General features: G+C 37.4%; 2 long non-coding RNA genes across 3 annotated transcripts in view; both read right to left on the bottom strand.

Annotated features, from left to right (window-relative positions):
* The window catches only part of LOC129047817 (uncharacterized), a 1037663-nt gene that overhangs the window by 577855 nt on the left and 431836 nt on the right, over positions 1-27972 (bottom strand). The gene's annotated exons all lie outside the window — the stretch shown is intronic.
* LOC129047818 (uncharacterized) lies at positions 6-27802 on the bottom strand. 2 transcript variants are annotated; one of them, XR_008509587.2, is made up of 3 exons: positions 26570-27802; positions 2785-2907; positions 6-934 (listed from the first exon to the last, which is right to left on the bottom strand). It is a non-coding gene; the product is annotated as an uncharacterized LOC129047818 (long non-coding RNA). The 2 variants fall into 2 exon arrangements; XR_008509588.2 differs by having other exon boundaries at positions 26665-27795.

Raw genomic sequence — 27972 nt, 5'->3', positions numbered from 1 at the left:
AAGACTTATTTTTCCAGGTTTATTATAGTGAAAAATCGTTGACACATTTCTAGTCACTGAGATTAAAGCAAAAATCTTTTGGCTTCTTCTTCTTTTTAACTTTTCTTCTTCATATTTGAACTTAGTGTGATACCTGGAGCTGAAATAGCCATTTTGAGACCATTGGGTAGTGAAAATGAAGGACAGGACAAGATTATTGTAAAGACACTTTCTTTGACATTGCTGAATTTCTAAAGATTATGAGCAACCACATACTTCCAGATTTCCTGTATGTAACAAAATGCACTTGGATTTTCTTATCTTGATGCAGAACACACTACTAGTTTCAGACTAAAGAAAGGTCATTAACATTAAAACAACCCTAGAGCTTAAAAGGTACATTTTCTTAGTATGCATGCAATGTGCTCAAGAGATCTGATTTATCATATGATTAGAGTCAACTGAAAAGCAGTTTGTTCTTTGCAATAGAGATATGTCATTGTTTTCTCCAAGTAGTCAGATGAGATGCCTCCTTCCAATGTTGCTGCCTTTCTTGTTCTGAGTCTTCCTCAACCAAATCCCCTCTATACATCTTTTAGCCTTCCAGCTATTTTTAATCAAGAGAAAAATATTTTCTGGGTAGGAAATAAGAGCATTCTATCTCCTAAACAGATAGAATCCCTTATTAGAGATACATACACATTTCGATTTATATTTCAGAGTATTAACCAGGGTAATATCACCAGGTTTATATGACAATGAAAAAAATCTCAGCACCTCAAAAAACAAAGGTTAGTTTCTTGCTGATTTCAGAGCTGATGAGTCGAAGCTTTTTGGGAGGTGGGTATTTTTCTTTAAACAGTAACTAAGGGATCCAGTCTTCCAGTCACCTTGTGGCTCTGCCAGATCCAGGGTCTCCCTTAAGTCATTCTCTGAAACTCCTCCATCTGTCTGGCTGATGGATCGAGATAGAAAATGGTAGGTTACATGGAGAGTTTTTTTGTTTGTTTTTGTTTTTAAGACAGAGTTTCGCTCTTGTCGCCCAGGCTGGAGTGCAATGGCATGATCTCGGCTCACTGCAACCTCCGCCTCGCGGGTTCAAGCGATTCTCCTGCCTCAGCCTCCCAAGTAGCTGGGACTACAGGCGTGCACCACCATGCCCAACTAATTTTTGTATTTTTAGTAGAGACAGGGTTTCACCATCTTGACCAGGCTGGTCTCGAACTCCTGACCTCATGATCCACCCGCCTCGGCCTCCCAAAGTGCTGGGATTATAGGCGTGAGCCACCACGCCTGGCCACATGGGGAGTTTTATGAGCCAGTCCTCAGGACAGCATACCCCCAGTTATGTTGGTCAGAAACCAACCATATGGGACCAACCTAATTACTAAGGAATCTGGGTCTTCCTGTGTGTCTGAGAAGAGAAGCAAGTTTGAGCATGTGTCTAACCTCTGCTACAATCTGTCTCACATGAGTTAAACAAAAGTGAGTCTGTTCCTGGAGATTCATTTGTGTGTGTGTGTGTGTGTGTGTGTGTGTGTGTGTGTGTGTGTGTGTGTGTGAATGAGCCAATAAAGTCTAGTTTCAACTATAGAGGGATGAACGTAAAACTTGTCTTGTGAAGATTCAATTGAGAAATCCTACCTTAAGCCATTCAACAATAGACCAAAATCAAGATATTGCAAACATCAGAAACTGAAGCCCAGGTCTTTTGCTGTGAAAATTCAGGCTCCCATATTATTGATATAATTTTAAATATTACTGTTTTATGAAAATAAAATCATCTTAAATTTTTGTCATTCTGTTTTCAAGAAAATAAAAAAAGGTCATCAAATTATCTCTTTACAACTTGTTGCAAATTAAATAACACAAGAAAAATAAGGGATAATTTTACCTTGATAGTAGATAAAAATGAACTGTCTTTTAGCAATCATATCAACTAACTCACATATGTATGCACAAAAAGAAATAATTATAGATTGCCTAACAATAGCAACTACCATAAATGCAGCACTTTTTTATGTGCCAAGTACTATGCTACGTTCTTTATCTACTTTGTGATGAATCTCCTGTCAACTCTGTAAAGTGTTTATCTTTATTCTTCTTTTACATAAGAGGGAGCTAAAAGTCCAAAAGGAAAAGAAATATAATAAGTGGTCTGTCAATAGCTTAATGATCAAATATATAAGGTCATGTGGATAATAAGTGGATTTAAACTTGTATCAAGTGACAATTACACATATTTTAAGATATTGACAGCATGGAATGAAAATGAGTTTAAAAAAAATAATCTGCAAGTAGTAATCCTCAGTAAGCCAATGAAATAACCGGCCATTTTCTGATTTCAAGTTTTATTTACTATTATAAACCAGGCAAAAGAGAATATTAATTAAAATAGTTGGTATTTATTGAGCTCTTAGTATGTACCAGAGACTCTGTTAAATAATGTATGTGCACTTTGTAAATGTATCAGTCAGCTATTACCACAAAAATGTTGTCTAATAAACAGTACCCAAATTCACTGACTTAAAACAGTAAGCATTTAACTGACTAAGACTTGTGGATTGACAACAACTCTGCAGAGATAGGCTGTATTTTATATTTGGGGCTCAAGTATGAAGATTGGGTTTAGATCTGTTCTATAACGCTTCCATTCTACATGAACAAAAAGTTACCTGGGGTATGTTTTTCTTAAAGCAAATAACTGGAATGCAAGAGAATGAGTGAAAAAGCATAAGGTCACCTAAGGCTTTAGCTCATAATGAACACATTATCACTACTGCCCACATTCTCTGTCCAACTCACCATCAGCGGGCAGCAGCATAAAGTCATAAGGCAAAGGGCACAGGAAGAGCATTGGAATGTTGCAAAAATAATTCAATCAACCACATAAAGTATTTGCTCATAATAACTCTTTTAGGGCGACACCTAAAAAAGATGAGAAACTTTTCTTAGTCACATAGTACATAGTTCGGAAGTACAAGAGTCATATTTTAAACTCTTGTCTGTTTAACTACAACCTAAGCTCTAAACTGCTAAAAAATCAAACTGATAGATTTTTTTTTTTTTGAAACAGTCTGACCCTGTTGCCCAGGTTGAAGTTCAGTGGCACAACATCTGTTCACTGCAAGCTCTGCCAACCTCCCAAGTACCTGGGACTACAGGTGTGCATCACCACACCCAGCTAATTTTTATATTTTTTGTAGAGATGTGGTCTCCCAAGCTGGTCTTTGAACTCCTGGGCTCAAGCAATCTACCTGCCTTGGCCTTTCAAAGTGCTGGGATTACAGGTGTGAACCCAGCCTGACAGCATTTTTGAGTCAAGGTTACATACCAGTTCATGCTGTTTCAGGCTCCTGGACACAGGAATATTGTCATGCTATAGCTTTTTTGATATCTATTTCATCATTAGTCCAAGAACTGATTTATTGACCAATCAGGTGTTTCAAAAAGCACAAGAACTCTTTTAAATATCTGGTTTGTTGTTACTAATACTCTAAAATCATTCATTTCCATTCAACTGGGCATTTTGTGTATCCATAATTAGAGGGTAGTTTATGAAATTGTATTTGGCAAAGTATTTTATGTCAGGCATCTGGTATCTTATTTACCTTTATAAAATTTTATAAATCTATAAATTTTATAGAAATTTCATGAATTATAAACATTTAGAACTTTATTAATTTTTTAAGAAATGTATGGCACATAATCCCAATGAGTTGCACATATCTATTTTGAGAAGATATGTTTTTAGATAACAATATTTGGATAGGAATTACTATTAAGAGAAGTTACAAAAGTTACACACTAATTCACATATAGGTTGAATTGTTCCCTGTGGAAGATAAAGCTGTCTTAACTTATCTGAGATGAGATTTTACTTAAATAAAAATAAATGTAGATGCAAATGATTGTATCATAATTCAATTAATAAAAATTTTGTAGATATTTTTGTTTCTTAGATTGGAGAAGACTTCAAAGGCCTTTAGTAGCCAGCACATGAAGCAATAGAATCACATCCGGCAATTAGAATCATCACATATCACCTTCATCAGGACTTTGAACTCTCTTCAAAGGAAAGAGGTTCTTACTGGGTTTTTACTTTTTTTTAAGTAGTTCTATTTGATATATTTTTGTTCAAGCTTAAATATTCTACCCTAGAATTATACCAGATATGTAAGGAATATTTTGGAGTTTTTATGAGAGAATTATTACTTAGGTTAACAAAATATTACTACATATATATGACTATAATAATAATTAGTAGTAGTAGTAGTATAATTATGATTGTACCACAGAAATGCTATGCTTTCAAATAATTGAAACTTAAATTAGAGAGAAAATAAAGTCTCTCTAAGACATAACAATATAGTAGGATCTTATCTAGTATGATTTAGAAGAGAAAAGAGTGGCAAAATCTGACTGGAATAGAAACAAGAGGATTCATGGATATGCAAACCAGGTCACCAGAGAGATTAGTAGTGATGAAAATTCAAGATACTCAGGAGAGAGCCAAACTGGGAAGACAGAGGTCAAATCTGAAACAATACAAAGTAGATGTCACAGGGTCTTCTAGACCTGGGATCTGAGAAATTCCATTTTGTTTATATTTTGGAGAGCAGGGGATAAATGGTGAAAGCAGAATCTACATTTACATATTAGGATGTAGGAATGAAATTTTCAAATAATTTGTCATTTCACAAGAATTGTCCCTACAGATACGATACCTAGGCTAGAGGGTAGCAATTTTAGGTATGCTGATTTCCAACTTGAATGTGAATGAGTCTTTTTATGAATAAGTAAGCAATTTACTGAGATAAGTGGCCATGAAATATCAATAATTTAGGACCTAAGGTAAAGCAGAAATATAGAGATTTACTGAAGGGAAAGTTTATATTTTTTCTTATTATAACATTTATGTCATTTTTAACACAAATGCTAGTCTTAAAAATGTTTCACTAAAAAATTATTGACACTCCAAAGTCTATGTGTAGATACATACATACATGCACATACACATATGTATATATAATTGATTGTGATTATGTGTGTGAATACACACATAAATACACATGTGAGACCTCTGGGAAGTGATGAGATTATGAGGTCAGAGCCATCAGAAATGGGGTTAGTGCTCTTGTAAAAGAGGCCCAAGGGAGCTCACATGCCCCTTCCACCAAATGAGGACAGCATGAGTAAGCACCATCCATGATAAAGTGCTGCCCTCGCCAGACATCAAATCTACTGGCATTTAATCTTGGACTTTCCAGCTTCCAGAACAGAGAGAAATAAATTTCTGTTGTTTATAAGCTACCTAGTGTATTTTTTTAATCAGCCCAAATGTACTAAGACAGGACATTTATTTATTTATTTCTATTAAATTTCTTTTTTTTTCTCTTTTGTATGTGTTGGGGTGGGTATGGGTGTATGTGGTTTTAGCAGGAGAGATAAAAACAAAATTGCTTTATTCCACTATCTATACTAGAAATTCATAATAGATTTTTTAAATAATAAAGTATACCTTAATAAATAAAATGAATTTTTAGTTATGTATTAATTACCTAAAATTACAATTCCCAGTAGACATAGATCATTATAATCTGAAAGATTAAATTGCCAAGTGTTTCACTCTCCAATTTAAACACATAAGTCATATGTGTAATTTTAAATTTGCTACTAGCCACATGCAAAGTAAAAAAAGAGTTAAATTTTATATTTTAATTCATTATATCTAAAGCATTATAAATATAATGTGTAATCAATATTTCATTAATAAAATATCTTACATTTATTTTCATATTCGTCTTCAAAATCCAGTGCATATTTCCTACTTAGAACGCATTTCAATTTGGACTAGCCACATTTGAAGGGCTCAATATTCACATGCAGCTTGTGGCTACCACATAAAACCATGCAGGTCTAGTATATAATACAGTAGACACTCCAAAATTATAGCTACATTATCTTCATCATTATTATTGACATGTATAAATATTTAGCATGCAATTGAAATCTTTAATGACATAGAGTCAGACACAGAGAGTCTTGGATTAGAATACCAAAGAATACTAAAGATGTTAGGTCATGATTCCTCTGAGCATTTCCTTTACATCTACAAGTAAGAATAATCCAGGGAAGTTTCAAGAGTTCTGTGCAATCTTATACATAAATATGTCTACCATATTTTCTAAAGAAATTAAATGTAGAGTAAGACAGAATATCAATTTTGTCAACCTTGAGGTTTTTGTGCCACTGAAAAACTTAACAGCAGTCACACAATTGGTTAAATGGCAAAAGTTAACATTCAATATATTCCAACTACCTCTTCACTTCCTATCTCCCCTTCTGCCTCTGTTTTCTCAGCCAACATTGTTCCTGGATTCCCCTCCTTTCACCATCTATGGTATTCATAGAGGCAAGAGGCAGAGAAATTCATAGAGGCAAGAGGCAGACAGGGGTGGGTCTCTGGAAAAACTCCACCTTCAAGACGAAAAGCCTGCAATCCACAGCCCAAAGTGAAAACTTCCATCCCTGTGTGCCTGTTCTCTCCCAATTGGTTCTTTCTGAATAATGTCTTTTTACCAATTGAATGTTGCCTTTTCCAAAACTACCTATGGCTCTCCCTGTTTTCCATCCTGAGCCTATAAAGACCCTAGATTCAGCTGGTAGAGATGAGAAGTGGCTGGATGTCAGGGAGAGGCAAGACTTCAGAAGAGAGAGGAAGAGAGGCAGCTTGACTTCAGGGGAGAGTGACCTTCCATTTTCATCCCCTTTCCAGCTCCCCTATCCACTGAGAGAAACTTTCATCACCAATAAAATTCTATGCATTCACTATCCTTCAATTCATCCACGTGACCTCATTCCTCTTGGGCACCAGACAAGAATTCAGGATGCATGAAGTATAAGTAACCAAAAAGGCTGTCACACTGGCCCTTTGCCCTTGCTGGTGGAAGGTAGCCACCCCACATGATGAGGCAAAGGGCCCACTGAGCTGATATAACACACTGCTGTCTGTGGACAGTGGAGCTAAGAGAGCATTGTAACACACCCTCTGGGCCCTTGGGGTCACAGGCTCCCCCACCTGGATGCTGCTGTGGGACCAGCATGGAGTTTGCTCCAGCCAGTGCCAAAGTGGCTGGCAGATTCCTGCACTTGCTCACCTACATGCTTCCTCCTACAAGGGCTGGAGCACAGTGAACTCAGGTGAACGAAATTTGCTCCTGTTGGCACTGAAATGGCTAACTTGGTCTTGCACTTGTTTGCTCCCATTCCTGCATTGCATCCCATGAAGGGTTGAGTCTGGCAAGCTGAGTAAACTGGACATCCCTTTTGCAAGTCCCATGAAGAGGTCAAGAAAATACCCTGCATCACTATGAATGAGAGGGTCAGGATGAAAGCAGAAGCAGAATGTGCAAGACTGCAAATATGTCCACAGGGGTGTGATAATGGGCCATTTTAATTTTGGAGGCAATCTGCCTTTGCAGACCATTTAGGTGCTTGTGGAAGGGAGGCTTCTACCTTCCCACAGAGACTGGGAGACAGTTCCCCCATCTTTCTTGATGACTACATTTAAAAGGGATGATTCTCAGGTTCCTGAGAAAGACGTTCCTAGGTTGTAGAAGATTTACATTTTTGAGGGGTAGAGAAAATATTTACAACTGAAAGTTGTCTAAAGTAAATGCACTGAGAAAAGAGAGTTCAGAGGCTTATAGGTAGGAAGAAGCCTATCTAATTGTTTAGTCAGGCTGAGGGAAGTGTGAAGGTTGTCTTGGTCAGCCTTCACAGGATGGGCTATGTGGAGGTACTTTATAAGACAGAGATGGTCCCTGACAGTGGAGTAGGAAAGTCAGGGTGAGATGCATTGTTGGAGGAAGGAGTACTGGTTCTTGAATGGGAGAGAAGGTGCAGATATGACAGAGAGGAAGAGGGAGTGTACATGCAGTAGACTGAGTATTGAAATGGGATAAAATGTAGATTAACTAAAAATGTTAGCAGAACCATCAAACTCCGATGACCAAAGCCAGGTAGACAAATACATGAGTTTAGCTACCCAGTTGTAATACACCAAGGAGTGTTGGGGGCTCTGGTAAATTTGACAGTATTTGCCCAGACTTATTTTGAAAGTGGAGTCTCAGGCCCCACCTAGACCTATTGAATCAGAAGATGCATTTTAGCAAGATCTTAAAGGGATATACAAGCACATTAAGGTTTGAAGAAGCATAGCTTAAATCCCGCCTCCCCAAATAATAACCTTTTTCTTACCATGTGCTTGCATGGGTTTTGATCATTTACAATACCTTGCCCACATAGCAGAGGGGCAAGGTATTGTAAAGTCCTTGGAGGGGAAGGACTTTTTTTGCTTTCTAAATATTTTCTCTGACAACAGATTTTCTGAGTGAATGAAAGTGTTGCCCTATAGATGACCTATGTAAAATTATTCTTGCAGGTTGGCCCTCATGTCACTCAGGATTAATCACATGTATTTACTTATGAAAGTGAGAATTTCAAATATAGTCCTGAATCACATTCTGAAATGCATTGTGGTATGCAAAGGGAAAAGACAAACACATAACTATTACATATTCTTAAAAACAAAGGGAAGGAAGAGCAACAGAAAACATATTAATGTGATTTTATAGCCGAGATTTTTAAAACAAGCATGATGGAATGTAAAGTTATAGTCCTCATAGGAATCATAACTGGGCTGTAATGCAAATATATATTAAGGCATAAATATTAGAGTCTATATCATAATAGAAAATACTACAAACAGATGTGCCAAGAGACTAAATTATAATTGGCATGGGAACCATAGATTTGGAACTTCTTACTGCTTAGAATTTAAATTGCTCTGAAACACTGAAGTCATATGAAGCCATCCAGGTACCATAGGATGGGTGAAGAAGTAATATTAGCAACAGACAGTTAATGATATTTTATTTAAATTATCTAGATAATTTAATTAAAGGAATAAGCAGTTACAAACTTAAATAATGGCTCATAAGTTTCACATAATGCATACAAAGCCCATCACTGTAACTATACATGGAATTATAGGTATTCTAAGTACAAACAGCATATCAACCTACTAGTTTTGACACATTAACTTAGAATGTATTATAATGTAGATGAGGAAACTCACAGGCAATTGGCAAAGGAAGAAGTCTTTCATAACAAAAGGCTGGAGGTTTGCCAACTATGCTGTGGATGTGTGTATGTGTATGCTGACCAACATGGCCTTAACACTCCCTTGAACTTGACTAAATTTTAGATAGGTTTCTTGCTAACTATATGCCCCTGATTTCCTTTTTCTCAGAGCATTTACTTTAGAAAATCTGCAATTGTAAATTATTTCTTTGCCCCTTGGAGATAGAAATCTACAATCAATGTTTCCCTCAAGGACCTAGGAGCCACCCCTTTAAAACGTAATCACAGGAAACACAGTGATCTTATCTCCCAGGCCCTGTAGGAGGGTAGGAGTCTAATTTTATAAGCACCAGTTAGCAAATAGAGATGGTCTAATCACATTGACCAATCTTCTCCCTGATGTCCTCCAGTATTTTGCTGCTAGCTTGTCCCAGGGCTTAAAATGTCTCTAGCCTTTTGTTTCAGCAGAGTTGAGTTCAATCTCTTTCCCCTATTGACATAGCCTTAACCCCTATTCAAATAATCTTAAAGCTTTTCTTGCCTGTTTTATTCTGTCTGGTACAATTTTTCTTTGACAGAGAGAGAGAGAGTGTGTGTGTGCACGTGTGTGTGTGTGTGTGTGTCTCTCTAGAGGGACTCCCAGGGGACCTCAGGATCAGGCCTGCTCCATGCACTCTTTTATGAAAACAGTTGTCTTTAATCTGTTCTATGTGTTGAAGTATTTTCCTAAAATTGTATTTAAACAAATATCACCATAGTTTTAAAAGCATTTAGAGTATGCAACTGTTATGTATCCATACAAACTGAAAATTTAAAAAAAATTAGAAACACTTTAGGAATTATTTCATTTTTCTGATGAGATGAGATAAGGGAAAGTTCCAGAGCATAAGAAATTCACTGGAAAGCCCAAGACCCAACTGTGAGCAGCAGAGGGTTGGGAAGCTGCTCCAGCGCTCTTCAGATGTTATATTTGTATCATCAAGGCAGAAAATGTGAACTAGGCAACATAAGAGAAACATGAAGGCGTGGTTAACCTACTTAAAAGGACAATCTTCAAGTGCCTTAGGAACATTAATTTGCATGTAACCAATTCATATGTAAATTAGGAGTAATCTTTATTTAGGACTTTTGTTTGGGAACATTTATTACCCATTACTTGTGTTATTTTTACTTGAATGCTTATTTTCCTAATTTGCGCATAATCATGTAAAGGATTATAAACTCAATATTGAAAAATATACAGGGAAGAAATAAATAGAAGCCAAGAGCACGGGGCAAATAGTGACTTTAGTTTATTTGTATCAAATGAGTAATTCCCTAGTATTTTAAGTTAGAAGGTAACTTTGGGCAGATAATCACAAAGGTATCAATTTGACTGAGATGCTTAGCTTTGCAGAGTCTCACTTCCTCATTTGTAAAATAGTCAGTAATAATCCCTAACTTTGTACTGCTTTTATGACAATAAAGAAAATATATTTAAAGTGCTAAGACAGTACTATTGAAGCCCCTAGTAGCGGCTCAACATGAGGGTGTTAGTATCCAACATCAAAATAAGCTTCTTCCCCTTCACCTTCTGCTTCCCTTTCTCCTTTCTGTTCTCATCCTCCTTCTTACTCCTCTGTATCCCTAAGACAATTTGCCTAAATGCTAACAACTATTTGACATTAGTTTCAACTATAGGCTGTGGAAACCCACAACCAAAGGGTTCAATCTTTGGTTTCTAACTCAGTATTGAGTTTAATTAAACCAAAAAATTCCAATTAGTACAGATTTTTTTCAGGTATGCTAATAGTACTAATTTGAGGCAAATGGTAATGGTCAAATTAATTGGTTTGTGTCACTCTATCAATATAGTTATGGCCAGTACTTATTGATCCTTTTCAATAATGTCTCTTTCTAAGACTCTGTTAAGGTATTTTATGGGAATGATTAAAACAAAAGGCAAAAAATTAAGTATTATTCAAGGAAGAATGTATTAAATAAAATAATGCTACTACTGAGTTCTCATGTAAAATATCATTCCTTTAATATTTCAATGTCACCAGAAGTCAAGTCAAATTAATGCATGAGTGAAGAGAGAAAATGGTAAGGTTAGGGCAATATTTTTGCCAAACTTTGTTCTGGAAGTTCTTATTAAAATAAAAAAATGACCTAAATTACCTTTCTATGTATTCTATTTAAACATTTGTTTTCCTTTGGATTGGGAGGGAAACTGCAAGTTAAATTAGGGAGAAGTGCTGTCATGCTGATGGAGACAATACCAAAGATTTATCTACTTAGACAAATGAAATCAGTCTGTAGATCTGAAATGTTTTGATGCCTCTGCAGAAATACAAACAGTTGTAAACAAATGCTATTTTACTGTAGTCAAATTTGGTGCAGTTTTCTAGAGGCTCCTGATTGTCAAAAGTTAGCTTTATCAAATCAGTTCCATGGATTTCAAGAGACTGAAAAATAAGGTTATTATAGAAAGTGTAGGTTGCACAGTTAAGACTGACTTTTAGATGACAATGAATAATTTTTAGTATAAATATATCCTGAATATTCTTTCTATATATGTGTATGTGTATTTTACATATATTCTTTCTTTTATCTATGTATCAACTATGTATTATCTATCTATTCTGTCAACAAAATAACCAATAACAGCTTCTGGATATTATTTTTCTTTAATATATTGTTTGACCTAATGGGCCAAACTGATTAATTTTCATTTTGAGTATTTATATTTTCAAATAGTTCATTCATAAATAGTCATTTTAAGGCTATATCTACAGAAAAAATAAAGGTATGTAGTTTATAAAAAAGAAAACATTGCATGCCAGTATTTTGTAATATTTGCTCAATGAGCAACAGTTTAAATTTTTTGGTATTCTAAATTCACATAAAAAATGGAATCTTCTGAATTACCTGAATTTTTAGCTGTTCAGATTGATATGAATTTAGTTTAGCTTAGAAACCCCCATTCTGTAGGTGATCCAAATATGAAAAAATGCCTTCTATCCACTGAAATAATTTTCATGTCTATTGACACATAAAATATACAGATGCAGTTTTATGTTAACCTTTGAAACCCAAACTAAAGAGTTGTAAATTGCATAAAATAAATCAGCTTTACATTTTGGTCAGATACATTTTAAGAAATTTGAAAAGTAAGAACATATAATGATGTAGTAAAGTAAAAAGTAAATTCTGAAACCTCTCTGCTCTACAACTATCAATAAGAATCTTTTATAATTCATTTATATTTTTAATGAAAATACAAATTGATTTGCTCAATCATAAAAAAGTTTTTATTTTTTGTTAACTTTTTTAGATAAATATGCATTTTCTATGCCAAAAACAGACAAATATTCTATATATCAACTTAAAGTAGTTAACATTTAAACTAAGTTTGTGAACTGGAATATGAAAATAATGAACCAAAAAGGATAGATACATAAGATATTCCTCATTTGTTCCTGGCTCTCCAATCCACTTAGGAAATTTTTCTCTCTGCTGATCTGCTGGTAGCAAACTCTTTTAGTATGGATTTATGTAAAATATATAAATTTGTTTCAACTTCATTTCTAAAGTGTATTTTAACTAAATATAAAGTTTATGCTCAAGTTTATTTTCTTTCAACCCATTGATGCTCCACCCTCACTGGTGTTCATTGTTTCTTTTGGGAACTCAGCTGCTAATTTAAGACTTTGTTATTTAAATGTCACATGCTTTTTTTCTTACTGGCTGCTTGCCAGATATTTGATATTCCACAGTTTTATAGTGATACCATGGATATAAATTATTTATTTTATACACCTCGGGGCTTACTGGGTAGATGTTTTTCATCAATTCTGAAAAATTCTGATTCCTAATAGATTTCAATATTTCATCTTCCCCATTCTTTCTCTTTTCTCTTTTTGAGATTCCAGCTAATCATTTTGGATCTGCCCCCTTTTTTCTCTATGCTCCTATATTCTCTCCATTTTTCATCTCTCCCTGCTTTATTTGAGCTATTTTTTTCTGGCATATTTTCTCGTTAATTTCTCCTCAGCTATTAAACCCAGCTATTGAATTCTATGTGTTATTTTTTGCATTTTTTTAGTTTTTGAGTTTCTACTTTATTTAGTTTCTAATTTGCTAGGGCATTTTAATATTTCAGTCCTTGCCATAAGTTCCACGCTCATGGCAAGCACGTTATTTATCTCCCTAAATTAGGTGAATATAGCTATCTTACAGTCTTTGTCTGATAATTCTAGTATCTAGGGTTGTTGTGGATCTCTTTGTATTGTCTATTACTTCTGCTGGTTCTTAATCATAAAGACTTGTCTACTCAAATTCTGCTCATCTTTATTTTATTCTAGATACTGTGTTTGAGAAATTATTTACAGAAATAATTTGCAAAGAAAGATGATGTTATCATCCTCCAGAAAGGATCTTCTACTGTTTTCCAAGGCATCTAGGTCACAAAAATTTCTAAATCATCTTGATCCAAATTCAAGGACTGAAATTTTCCTGACCACCCAACAGCTATGAAGCAGGTATGAAGTTTGTTTAAGGCCTAGTTTACGTCTTGTTCCTTCTTACTACTAGAGTCCAACTAAAACCATGCCCCTACATTTAACACCCTCCACTCTGTCCTGGGGTTTCTTAATTGCAACAGACAAGCCTATTAGCTGATTTCTCTTTTTTTTTTCATCTATGAATACCCCTGGAACAAAAACAATTCCTCACAAAGCCTAGGTTTTCTGGATGACTACCATTTTCTGGACCTTAATCTTGCAATTATTACTACCATTTTTAAAAATTTAATATTGCTTATGTTATTTTTATTTTATTTTATTTATTGAGATGGAGTCTCACTCTGTCACCCAGGCTAGAGTGCAATGGCAGTATCTCAGTTCACTGAAACCTTCACCTCCCAGGTTCAAGCAATTATCCTGCCTCAGCCTCCTAAGTAGCTGGGATTACAGGTACACACCACCACACCTAGCTAATTTTTGTACTTTTAGTAGAGATAAGGTTTCACCATGCTGGTCAGGCTAGTCTCAAACTCCTGACCTCAGGTGATCTACCAGCCTTGGCCTCCCAAAGTGCTGGGATTACAGGTGTGACCCACTGTGCCCAGACTATTTTTATATTTTTATTAGTAGATTCTAGCTTTTCAAAGTTTACTTCTGCAGGAATTTATGTCCACATTATTTGTCATTATCAGAGGGGAAGCTCTTCAGTATTGAAAGTTAACTTTAAAAGTATATTTTATCTATAGAAGAAAAAAATTTATTTCATATTACTTGGAAAGGATATCTTATTTCAACCCAAATGTATCTGGCTCTTATTGAGGAGATAAATGCATAAAGCTATAATAGTTTTTTTTTTTACCTTTGATTATAAAATGGAAAAATAAAAGAGCTAATAGGATATATGAAGAATAACTGAAAGTATTTATTCTAAGTAACATGACAACAACCAGAGAAGTGAAGAGTCCCCAATAAAGGGAATCCATTTACTTTGTGGATTTATCAAATTGTTTGTTAAAACAAGTACAGTGTTCTCATGCAATTTATCTATTTTGAGTAACTTATAAAGTATGGGACAAATAATAAAATAAATAGCTCAAAACACTGAAAGCCAAATCATAAGCCATAGTATATCATAATTTTGGGGATAACTTTACTTATATCCAAAATAACACAAATCAAAATGAAAAGAGAGAAAAACTAAAGAGTTGACTCTAAACCCCACCCAGTAAGAGAAAATGCCTTGCATAAAAAGTAACCAGAAAACAGAAAGAAAAAAAGAAAGGCTGGAAAAAAATCTGTCGTTCCAAATATCTCAATAGGGAATAAATGGTAATTAAAATGGTTAGAAAATATTTTTTTTGTGGGAAAAAAAAAGTGGTTAGCTGGAAATTAGAAGCTGAGGTTGTGTCCAAGCTTGGCTATTGGTTTAATGAACATACCTTACCTATAATTCCACGTCCTCATAGTATCATTTGTAAAAGAAGCAATTTGTCCAACATACTTTTTTTTTTTTAAGATGGAGTCTCACGCTGTCACCAAGCTAGAGTGCAGTGGTGCAATCTTGGCTCACTACAACTTCTGCCTCCCTGGTTCAAGCAATTCCTCTGCCTCAGCCTCCCAAGTAGCTGGGACTACAGGTGCGCACCAGCATGCCCAGCTATTTTTTTGTATTTTTTAGTAGAGATGGGGTTTTACCACATTGGCCAGGATGGTCTCAATCATCAGACCTCGTGATCTGCCTGCCTTGGCCTCCCAAAGTGCTGGGATTACAGGCATGAGCCACCGCACCTGGCCTAGGCCAAAATATGTTTTAAAACTCATTTCAATCCTAAGATTTCATGATGATATAATTCAGAGTTGCACTTTCTTTTAGATTTTTCATAATTCCTTGAATGAAAACTACAAAAACACACACACATAAACATATGAACAAAGAGAATAAAAATGAATGTTTTGAATGCACAAAAATTACCTCTGAGAAAGTAAAAAAAAAAAAGGCAGAAATAACATAAACCTGTAAGATGAAAACCATAATTCTGTAACAGGTCAAAATCAATTCACAATTTAAACTAATGAAAACTATGGTTAGCACATGCTTACAAAAATATTCATTACAGTTCTAATTTAATTTCTGTTCTTTAAGCAGCTGTAATAGAATCAGTGAATGTTTCCATAATATCTTTTATGTGCATGTCAGTGAGATAACAGTTTCATACTCAAAGATTTCTAATTGATTAGATCATAAAATAAGCCTTTTGTTCAAAGAAGAGCAAAAAATAAAAAAAAAGAAGGATGACAATTTACCTTTTAGAGATATACTTCATACAGATATCTGGAGGCTGTTAAAATACTGAATGAAAACAATAGGCTAGGCAATAAAATCGTGAAATTATCCAAGGAGTCTTAGCCACAACAACTAAACAAGGACATAGGCATATCTTTATGGAGCTGTTTGAAAATGGAAGATTGGCTTATTCTATTTCAAAGATGTTTGCAGATGAGTTACTTTGCAAATAGAAATATCTGGAGGATGATTCAATAGAGCCACTAAAGCAAGTAACTTCTAGTTTTGTTAGTAAGTTTTGAAAATATTACTGGCTTATATCATGCCCTTATGTACTACATTCTGTCCTTCTTCTTATTTTTAGATTGGATTTGAGCATCGGAAAATATTTACCCCCACATGTACATTTTTAAATCTCATTTCATATTTCATTTTCCTCATTTGTACAATGTTAACTATAACACTTATCTGACAGAGTTCTCATGCACACTAACAGTATAAAATAAATTCAAGTCTTTATAAATTGGTAAGAATACACTAACATGAACTGTTACTATTTTCTCCTTGGTAAGGATTTAAACAAATGGAAGCCTTCATGACCAGACTAATCTGCCAAGTATTCAAAAAAAAATGTAAATGCCAATAAGGACACCACAAATGTCTTTGATCCACAATATGTTTATTTCTGTATTTTTTAAAAAGTCTATATCCATCTACCTATTATCAAGTAAATCAATAAACACTATCCTTGAAACCCCTCTTTACATCTATGATCACTCCTTTTCTCTTTCCTTCTCTGATTACTTTTTCTTTTTCCTGGCCCGATTCTCTAGATGATTTTCCCCTTCAAAATTTTCCACATTATCATCTGCCACTTAAAAATCATAATAATCTGGGGGAGCATTCCAAGATGGCTGAATAGGAACAGCTCCGGTCTGCAGCTCCTAGCATGAAGGACGCAGCAGATGAGTGATTTCTGCAACCAACTAAGGTATCTGCTTCATCTCATTGGCAATGGTTGGACAGTGGGTGCAGTCCATGCAGGGCAAGCTGAAGCAGGGTGGGGCATCGCCTCACCAGGAAACACAAGGGGTCTGGGGATTTCCCTTTCCTAGCCAAGGGAAGCTGTGACAGACTACCTGGAAAAACAGGACACTCACACCCAAATAATGTGCTTTTCCCAAGGTCTTAGCAACTGGAAGATAAGGACATTCTCTCCCATGCCTGGATCAGCAGGTCCCACGCCTAGGAAGCCTTGCTTACTGCTAGTGCAGCAATCTGAGTTTAAACTGCAAGGTGGCAGCCTGGCTGGGGGAGAGGCAACCACCATTGCTGAAGCTTGAGTAGGTAAACGAAGTGGCTGGGAAGCTCGAACTAGGCAGAGCCCACTGCAGCTCAAGAAGGCCCACTGCCTCCAGGCTCCACCTCTGTGGGCAGGGCATAGCTGAACAAAAGGCAGCAGACAACTTCTGTAGACTTAAATGTCCCTGTCTGACAGCTCTGAAAAGAGCAGTGGTTCTCCTAGCATAGCGTTTGAGCTCTGAGAAAAGAGAGACTGCATCCTCAAGTGGGTCCCTGGCCCCTGTGTAGCCTAACTGGGAGATAACTCCCAGTAGGGGCTGACAGACACCTCATATAGGTGGCTGCCCCTCTGGGACGAAGCTTCCAGAGGAAGGATCAGGCAGCAATATTTGCTGTTCTGCAATATTTGCTGCTCTGCAGCCTCCACTGGTGACACCCAGGCAAACAGTCTGGAGTGGACCTCCAGCAAACTCCAACGGACCTGCAGCTGAGGGACCTGACTGATAGAAGGAAAACTAACAAACAGAAAGGAATAGCATCAACATCAACAAAAAGGACATCCACACCAAAACCCCATCTGTAGGTCACCAACATCAAAGAACAAAGGTAGATAAAATGACAAAGATGGGGAGAAACCAGAGCAGACAAGGTGAAAATTCTAAAAATCAGAGCACCTCTTCTCCTCCAAAGGATTGCAGCTCCTCGCCAGCAATGGAACAAAGCTGGATGGAGAATGACTTTGACGAGCTGACAGAAGCAGACTTCAGAAGGTCAATAATAAGAAACTTCTTTGAGCTAAAGGATGTTCAAACCCATCGAAAAGAAGTTAAAACCTTGAAAAAAGATTAGACGAATGGCTAACTAGAATAAACAGTGTAGAGAAGTGCTTAAATGACCTGATGGAGCTAAAAACCATGGCATGAGAACTTTGTGACACATGCACAAGCTTCAATAGACAATTCGATCAAGTGGAAGAAAGGGTATCAGTGATTGAAGATCAAATTAATGAAATAAAGTGAGAAGACAAGGTTAGAGAAAAAAGAGTAAAAAGAAATGAATAAAGCCTCCAAGAAATATAGGACTATGTGAAACAACCAAATCTACATTTGACTGGTGTGCCTGAAAGTGGTGGGGAGAATAGAACCAAGATGGAAAACACTCTTGAGGATATTATCCAGAAGAACTTCCCCAACCTAGCAAGGCAGGCCAACATTCAAATTCAGGAAATACAGACACCACCACAAAGATACTCCTCGAGAAGAGCAACCCCAAGACACATAATTGTCAGATTCACCAAGGTTGAAATTAAGGAAAAAGTGTAAAGGGCAGCCAGAGAGAAAGGTTGAGTTACCTACAAAGAGAAGCCCATGAGACTAACAGTGGATCTCTTGGCAGAAACCCTAAAAGCCAGAAGAGAGTGGGGGTCTATATTCAATATTCTTAAAGAAAAGAATTTTCAATCCGGAATTTCGTATCCAGCCAAACTACGCTTCATAAGTGAAGAAGAAATAAAATCCTTTACAGACAAGCAAATGCTGAGAGATTTTGTCACCACCAAGCCTGCCTTACAAGAGCTCCTGAAGGAAGCACTAAACATGGAAAGAAACAAGCAGTACCAGCCACTGCAAAAACATGCCAAATTGTACAGACCATGGATGTTATGAAGAAACTGCATCAATTAATAGGCAAAAAAATCGGCAAACATCACAATGACAGGATCAAATTCACATGTAACAATACTAACCTTAAATGTAAATGGGCTAAATGCCCCAATTAAAAGACACAGACTGGCAAATTTGATAAAGAGTCAAGACTCATCAGTGTGCTCTATTCAGGAGACCCATCTCATGTGCAAAGACGCACATAGGCCCAGAATAAAGGGATGGAGGAACATCTACCAAACAAATGGAAATCAAAAAAAAAGCAGGGGTTGCAATCCTAGTCTCTGATAAAACAGACTTTAAACCAACAAAGATCAAAAGAGACAAAGAAGGCCATTACATAATGGTAAAGGGATAAATTCAACAAGAAGAGCTAACTATCCTAAATGTATATGCATCCAATATAGGAGCACCCAGGTTCATAAAGCAAGTCCTTAGAGACCTACAAAGAGACTTAGACTCCCGCACAATAATAATGGGATAATTTAGCACCCAACTGTCAATATTAGACAAAACAATGAGACAGAGGTTAACAAGGATATCCAGGACTTGAACTCAGATCTGCAACAAGCAGACCTAAAAGACATCTACAGAACTCTCCACCCCAAATCAACAGAATATACATTATTCTCAGCACCACATCACACTTATTCTAAAATTGACCACATAATTGGAAGTAAAGCACTCCTCAACAAATGTAAAAGAACAGAAATCACAACAAACTATCTCTCAGACCACAGTACAATCAAATTAGAACTCAGGATTAGGAAAATACTCAAAACCACACAACATGGAAACTGAACAAGTTGCTCCTGAATGAATACTGGGTAAATAATGAAATGAAGGCAGAAATAAAGATGTTCTTTAAAACCAATGAGAACAAAGACACAATGTACCAGAATCTCTGGGATAAATTAAAGCAGTGTGTAGAGGGAAATTTATAGCACTAAATGCCCACAAGAGAAAACAAGAAAGATCTAAAATCAACAACCTAACATCACAATCAAAAGAACTAGAGAAGCAAGAGCAAACACATTCAAAAGCTAGCAGAAGGCAAGAAATAACTAAGATCAGAACAGAACTGAAAGAGAGAGAGAAACAAAAAACTTCAAAAAATCAATGAATCCAGGAGCTGGTTTTTGAAAAGATCAACAAAATTGATAGACCACTAGCAAGACTAATAAAGAAGAAAAAAGAGAAGAATCAAATAGATACAATAAAAAATGATTAAGCGGATATCACCACCAATCCCACAGAAATACAAACTACCATCAGAGAATACTAAAAACACCTCTATGCAAAGAAACTAGAAAATCTAGAAGAAATGGATAAATTCCTCGACACTTGCACCCTCCCAAGACTAAACCAGGAAGAAGTTGAATCCCTGAATAGGCCAATAACAGGCTCTGAAATTGAGGCAATGATTAATACCCTACCAACCAAAAAAAGTCTAGGACCAGATGCATTCACAGCCAAATTCTACCAGAGGTACAAAGAGGAGCTGGTATCATTCCTTCTGAAACTATTCCAATCAACAGAAAAAGAGGAAATACTCCCTAACTCATTTTGTGAGGCCAGCATCACCCTGATACCAAAGACTGGCAGAGACACACACAAAAAAAGAGAATTTTAGACCAATATCTCTGATGAACTTCCATGCAAAAATCCTCAATAAAATACTAGCAAACCAAATCCAGCAGCACATCAAAAAGCTTATCCACCACGATCAAGTGGGCTTCATCCCTGGGATACAAGGCTGTTTCAATATATGGAAATCAATAAATGTAATCCATCACACAAACAGAACCAACAACAAAAATCACATGATTATCTCAATAGATGCAGAAAAGGCCTTTGACAAAGTGCTCTTCATGCTAAAAACTCTCAATAAACTAGGTATTGATGGAACATATCTCAAAATAATAAGAGCTATTTATGACAAACCCACAGCCAATATCATACTGAGTGGGCAAAAACTAATGCACAAAAACTGGAAGCATTCCCTTTGAAAACCAGCAAAAGACAAGGATGCCCTCTCTCACCACTCCTATTCAACATAGTGTTGGAAGTTCTGGCTAGGGCAATCAGGCAAGAGAAAGAAATAAAGGGTATTCAATTAGGAAATGAGGAAGTCAAATTGTCCCTGTTTGCAGATGACATGATTGTATATTTAGAAAACCCCATTGTCTCAGCCCAAAATCTCCTTAAGCTGATAAGCAACTTCAGCAAAGTCTCGGGATACAAAATCAATGTGCAAAAATCACAAGCATTTCTAGATATCATTAACAGACAAACAAAGAGCCAAATCATGAGTGAACTCCCATTCTCAACTGCTATAAAGAGAATAAAATACCTAGGAATCCAACTTACAAGGGATGTGAAGGATCTCTTCAAGGCAAACTACAATCCACTGCCCAATGAAATAAAAGAGGACAAAAACAAATGGAAGAATATTCCATGCTCATGGATAGGAAAAATCAATATTGTGAAAATGGCCATACTGCCCAAGGTAATTTATAAATTCAATGCCATCCCCATCAAGCTACCAATGACTTTCTTCACAGAATTGAAAAAAAAAACTACTTTAAAGTTCATATGGAATCAAAAAGAGCCCACACTGCCAAGAGAATCCTAAGCAAAAAGAACAAAGCTGGAGGCATCATGTTACCTGACTTCAAACTATACTACAAGGCTACAGTAACCAAAACAGCATGGTACTGGTACCAAAACAGAGATATAGACTAATAGAACAGAACAGAGCCCTCAGAAATAACACCACACATCTACAACCATCTAATCTTTGACAAACCTAACAAAAACAAGAAATGGGGAAAGGATTCCCTATTTAACAAATGGTGCTGGGAAAACTGGCTAGTCATATGTAGAAAGCTGAAACTGGATCCCTTCCTTACACCTTATACAAAAATTAATTCAAGATGGATTAAAGACTTAAATGTTACACCTAAAACCATAAAAACCCTAGAAGAAAACCTAGGCAATACAATTCAGGACATAGGCATGGGCAAGGACTTCATGACTAAAACACCAAAAGCAATGGCAACAAATGCCAAAATAGACAAATGTGACCTAATTAAACTAAAGAGCTACTGCGTGGCAAAGGAAACTACCATCAGAGTGAACAGGCAACCTACAGAATGGGAGAAAATTTTTGCAATCTACCCATCTGACAAAAGGCTAATATCCAGAATCTACAAATAACTCCAACAAATTTACAAGAAAAAAACAACCCCATCAAAAAGTGGGTAAAGGATATGAACAGACACTTGTCAAAAGAAGACATCTATGCAGCCGACAGACACATGAAAAAATGCTCGTCATCACTGTTCATCAGAGAAATGCAAATCAAAACCACAATGAGATACCATCTCACGCCAGTTAGAATGGCAATCATTAAAAAGTCAGGAAACCACAGATGCTAGAGAGGATATGGAGAAATAGGAACGCTTTTACACTGTTGGTGGGAGTGTAAATTAGTTCAACCATTGTGGAAGACAGTGTTGTGATTCCTCAAGGATCTAGAACTAGAAATACCATTTGACCCAGCAATCCCATTACTGAGTATATACCCAAAGTATTATAAATCATGCTACTATAAAGACAAGTGCACACGTATGTTTATTGCAGCACTATCCACAATAGCAAAGAGTTGAACCAACCCAAATGCCCATCAATGATAGACTGGATTAAGAAAATGTGGCACATATATGCCATGGAATACTATGCAGCCATAAAAAGTATGAGTTCATGTCCTTTGCAGGGACATGGATGAAGCTGGAAACCATAATTCTCAGCAAACTATCACAAGGACAGAAAACCAAACAATGCATGTTCTCACTCATAGGTGGAAATTGAACAATGAGATCACTTGGACATAGGAAGGGGAACATCACACACCAGGGCCTGTCAGGGGGTGGGGGGCTGGGGGAGGGATAGCATTAGGAGATATACCTAATGTAAATGATGAGTTGATGGGTGCAGCAAACCAAATGGCACATGTATACCTATGTATCAAACCTGCACATTTTGCACATGTGCCTTAGAACTTAATGTATAATAAAAAATAAAAATCATAATAATCTTAAAGTCATTATCTAATTGAGATTTTGACTGCTATCACCAAATCAATAAATCCATGGCTATATTACATAGGAAATGTCTCTATTTAGATGGTTTCCTTCTCTGTTACAAGAGTTCCCTGAATAAACTACCCTTTTTCTTCCTTAGAAACTTTCCTAAATGTACTAGTTCTTCTGCCAACGGAACCTCAAACGTCCAGTCAGTCTTTTCAGACATCTCTTACTTCATTTTATGCATTCATTTTTGCTTTAAAGTCCCATCTCTCTGCAAGTCTTCTTGGACATGCCTCTGAAATGTCTATAGAACTGAGCCTTTACTTGACCCTAATTATAACTAGTTTAGCCCAGGATTCCTAGGAATTCTGGGCTATTTCAAAAGCCAACCAGATCACAACTCAAAACAGAGTTTAGACAAATACATTCTCTAAGACACTTTTGCAGATTGCAAAAGTGAGGAAATATAGGGATAGGAAGAGAGAGGCTGAGTCACAACTATGTTTACTGATACAAAGGGCAGGAGAACATCCAGACTTGTAGAGGGAATCACTGACATTCAGAGCCAAACCTGGTATATTAGTCCATTTTCATGCTGCTAATAAAGACACATCTGAGACTGGGCAATTTACAAAAGAAAGAAATTTAATGGACTCGCAGTTCCACGTGGCTGGGGAGGCCTCACAATCATGAAGGAAGGTGAAAGGCACGTTTCACAAGGCAGCAGACAAGAGGAGAGAGCTTGTGTGGGGGAACTCCCCTTTCTAAAACCATCAGATCTCATGAGACTTATTCAGTGTTTTGAGAAGAGCACAGAAAAGACCTGCTCCCATGATTCAATTACTTCCCACTGGGTCCCTCCCACAACATGTGGGAATTCAAAATGAGATTTGGGTGGGGACATGGCCAAACCATATCACTCTGCACCTAGCCGCTCCCAAATCACATGTCCTCACATTTCAAAACCAATCATGTCCTCCCAACAGTTCCCCAAAGTCTTAAGTCATTTCAGCATTAACTCAAAAGTCCACAATCTAAAGTCTCATCTGAAGACAAGGAAAGTCCCTTTCACCTATGAGCCCATACAATCAAAAGCAAGTAAATTATTTCCTAGATAAAATGGAGGTACAGGAATTGGGTAAATATACCCATTCCTATTGGGAGAAATTGGCCAAAACAAAGGGACTATGAGTCCCATGCAAGTCCAAAATTTAGAGAGGCAGTCAAATCTTAAAGCTCCAAAATGATCTCATTTGAATCCATGTCTCACATCCAGGTCATTCTGATGCAAGAGGTGCATTCCTATTGTCTTGGGTAGCTCTGCCCCTGTGGCTTTGCAGGGTACAGACTCCCACCCAAATGCTTTAATGGGCTGGTGTTGAGTGTCCATGGCTTTTTCAGGCACATAGTGCAAGCTGTCATGGATCTACCATTCTGAGGTCTGGAGAATGGTGGCCCTCTTGTTACAGCTCCACAAGGCAGTTCCCCAGTGGGGACTCTGTGGGAGCTCCAGTCCCACATTTCCCCTCTGCATATCCCTAGCAGGGGTTGTCCATGAGGGCCTTGCCCCTGCAGCAAACTTTTTCTTGGACATCCATGCATTTCCATATAACCTCTAAAATCTGGGTGGAGGTTCCCAAACCACGATTTTTGACTTCTGTGCACTTGCAGGCTCAAAACCATGTGGAAACTCCCAAGGCTTGGGGCTTTCTGTGAAGTCATGGCCTGAGTTCTACATTGGCCCCTTTCAACCATGGCTGCAGCAGCTGGGATACAGGGCACCAAAACCCTAGGCTGCACACAGCAGGGGAACCCAGGCACTGGACCACAAAACCATTGTTTCCTCCTAGGCCTCAGGGCCTGTGATAGGAGGGGCTGCCATGAAGTCCTCTGACATGCCCTGAAGACATTTTCCCCAATGTCTTAAGAATTAACAGTAGGCTTCTTGTTAGGTATGCAAATTTCTGCAACCAGCTTAGATTTCTCCTTATAAAAAATGGGATTTTCTTTTCTATCACATTGTCAGGCTGCAAATTTTCCAAACTTTTATGCTCTGCTCCCCTTATAAAACTGAATGCCTTTAACAGCACTCATGTCACCCCTTGAACTCTTTGCTGCTTAGAAATTTCTTCCACCAGATACCCTAAATCATCTCTCTCAAGTTCAAAATGCCACAAATCTCTAGGGCAGGGGCAAAATGCCACCATTCTCTGCTGAAATATAACAAGAGTCACCTTTTCTCCAATTCCCAACAAGCTCCTCATCTCCATCTGAGACCACCTCACCGTGGACTTTATTGTCCACATTGCTATCAGCATTTTGGTCAAAGCCATTCAAGAAATCTCTAGGAAGTTCCAAACTTTCCTACATTTTCCTGCCTTCTTCTGAGCCCTCCAAACTGTTTCAAACTCCACCTGTTACCCAGTTCCAAAGTTGCTTCCACATTTTTGGGTATCTTTTCAGCAGTGTCCCACTCTGCTGGTACCAATTTACTGTATTAGTCCATTTATACACTGCTGATAGAGACATACCCAAAACTAGGCAACTAACAAAAGAAAGAGATTTAATGGACTCACAGTTCCACATGGCAGAGGTGGCCTCACAATCATGGCAGAAGGTGAAAGGTATGTTTCACATGGTGGCAGACAAGAGAAAAGAGCTTGTGCAGGGGAACTACCCCTTATAAAGCCATCAGATCATGAGGCTTATTCACTATCATGAGAACAGCATGGGAAAGAACTCCCATGATTCAATTACCTCCCACCAGATCCCTCCCACAACATGTGGGAATTTAAGATGAGATTTGGGTGGGGACACAGCCAAACCATATCACCTGGCAAAGTGATTAATTAGAAAAAAAAGGGCTTTTTAAGTCACTTAATTGTGGGTTTGAATCTGTTGCCTGTGATTCCTAAACTTAGCAAATGAATGTAAAATGGATAACACAATCACAGGTGACGCCAAAATGTTAGTTCTTTCCAATGTTAAAATCTCCCTCACCATCTTTAATGCATGGTGCTCACTTTCTTCACATCCTGCTGACTTAAAACACCACTTTTATCAGATTCACTTTTGTTCAGATGTCTATAATTATTTTCTATTATAATTTCAAACATTTTTTAGTTCCTCTGATGACTTCAAGGCCTTTTATTACCTGACAGTATACTTTTGAATCCCAGATTTTTTTTCTGGTTGTCTTGGCAAACTGGCTTTGTACCAATTAAACTGCTTCATTACCCTCTAAATACACCTAGCTCCTCCTGCCCTGATAGTATTTATGGTTTTCCTTGAGGCTGGAACCATCTCCTCCAAGCCAATAAATCTATAAACATTCTTCAAGGCTTAGCAAGAGTTCCACTTACTCCATAAAATTCTATCCACTTTCTTTTGGCCACTCTTCTCTTTAACATCTCTATATACGTAAAAGCAAATGTTGAATGGACAAATTGATGGTTAGTTAAAAGTAGAAAATCTGGGAGTTGAGAAAAAAATGGCAGATAGAAGGCAGGACTAACTTGCAGCTCCGACTTAGATGAACAGAGCAGTTTGTGGACACTCACATCATGAATATTTGCTTTATGAACTACTGCAGGAACATACCAAGAAAGCTGAAAGGATCCACAGACCCTTTGAAGGAGGTGGCTTGCCACTGCAGGCTCTGTGGAACAACTGAGGAACTTTCTGTGCTTTCTCACCTGAGAGGCCTGTAGCCTGGGTCAAATTCTCAGCTCTGCTCACCAGCTGCCTGGAAATAAACTCAGGTGTTGTTGGGGAAGCATAGTGGAAGTGAGACTGGACTTTCTGGCTGTGAGCTGCATGGGAACTGGGTGAGGCCTGTGGCTTCCAGCTTTCCCCCACTTCCCTGGTGACCTGTGTGATGCAGCAGAGACAGCTACAATACCCCTGGTAACACAGTTCCATTTGCCCTGGGAACCACATACCCATTCCCCACAGCAGCTGCAGCAAGCCCCACCCAAGGTTCAGACATGCCTAACCCTACCCCCACCTGATGGAGTTTCTCTACCAGTCCTGGTAGCTGAAGTCAAAAGACATAATCTCTTTGGAGCTCTATGGTCCTGTCCACTCCCTGATCCTTCCTATACTACCAGAGCTGATGTGCTCTTCAAAGCACCACCTCCTGGCTAGAGGCCAACCAACACAAAACCAGTACACTTAACAAAAACACAACCAAGGAACCTCACAGAGTTCACTGCACTCCCCTGCTACCTCCACCAGAGTAGGTGCTGGTATCCAAGGCTGAGAGACCTGAAGATGGATCACATCACAGGATCCTTTGCAGACACTCCCCAGTACCAGCCAGAACCTGGTAGGTCCACTGGGTGGCAAGATCCAGAAGAGGAAGAACAATCACTGCAGTTTGACTCTCAGGAAGCCCATCCCTAGGGGAAAGGGGAGAGCACCACATCAAGGAAGACCCCATGGAACAAAAAATTCTGAACAGCAGCCCTTGATGCCCAGATCTTCCTTCTGACATAGAATACTCAAATGAGAAGAAACAAGAAAAACAATTCTGGTAATATGATGAAGCAAGGTTCGTTAACATCCCCAGAATATCACACTAGCTCACCAGCAGTGGATACAAACCAAGACAAAATCTCTGAATTGCCAGAAAAAGAATTCAGAAGGTTGACTATAAAGTCAATCAAGAAGGCACCAGAGAAAGGTGAAGTCCAACTTAAAGAAATAAAAGACATACAGGATATGAGTGGAAATATCTCCAGTGAAATAGATCACATAAATAAAAAACAATCACAATTCTGGAAATCAAGGACACACATAGAGAAATGCAAAATGCTCTAGAAATTCTAACAATAGAATTGAACAAGCAGAAAAAAATCTTTAGAGCTAGAAGATAAGGCTTTCCAATTAACCCAATCCAAAAAAAGGAATTAAAAAAAAGAACAAAGCCTCCAAGAAGTTTGGGGTTATATTAAACAACCAAACCTAAGAATAAATGGTGTTCCAGAGGAAGAAGAGAAATC

The sequence above is a fragment of the Pongo abelii genome, chromosome 13 (assembly GCF_028885655.2).
Source record: "Pongo abelii isolate AG06213 chromosome 13, NHGRI_mPonAbe1-v2.0_pri, whole genome shotgun sequence".
Lineage (NCBI taxonomy): Eukaryota > Metazoa > Chordata > Mammalia > Primates > Hominidae > Pongo > Pongo abelii.
Note: the sequence above shows the minus strand (reverse complement) of the source record. Positions and strands in the feature narration are given on the sequence as shown.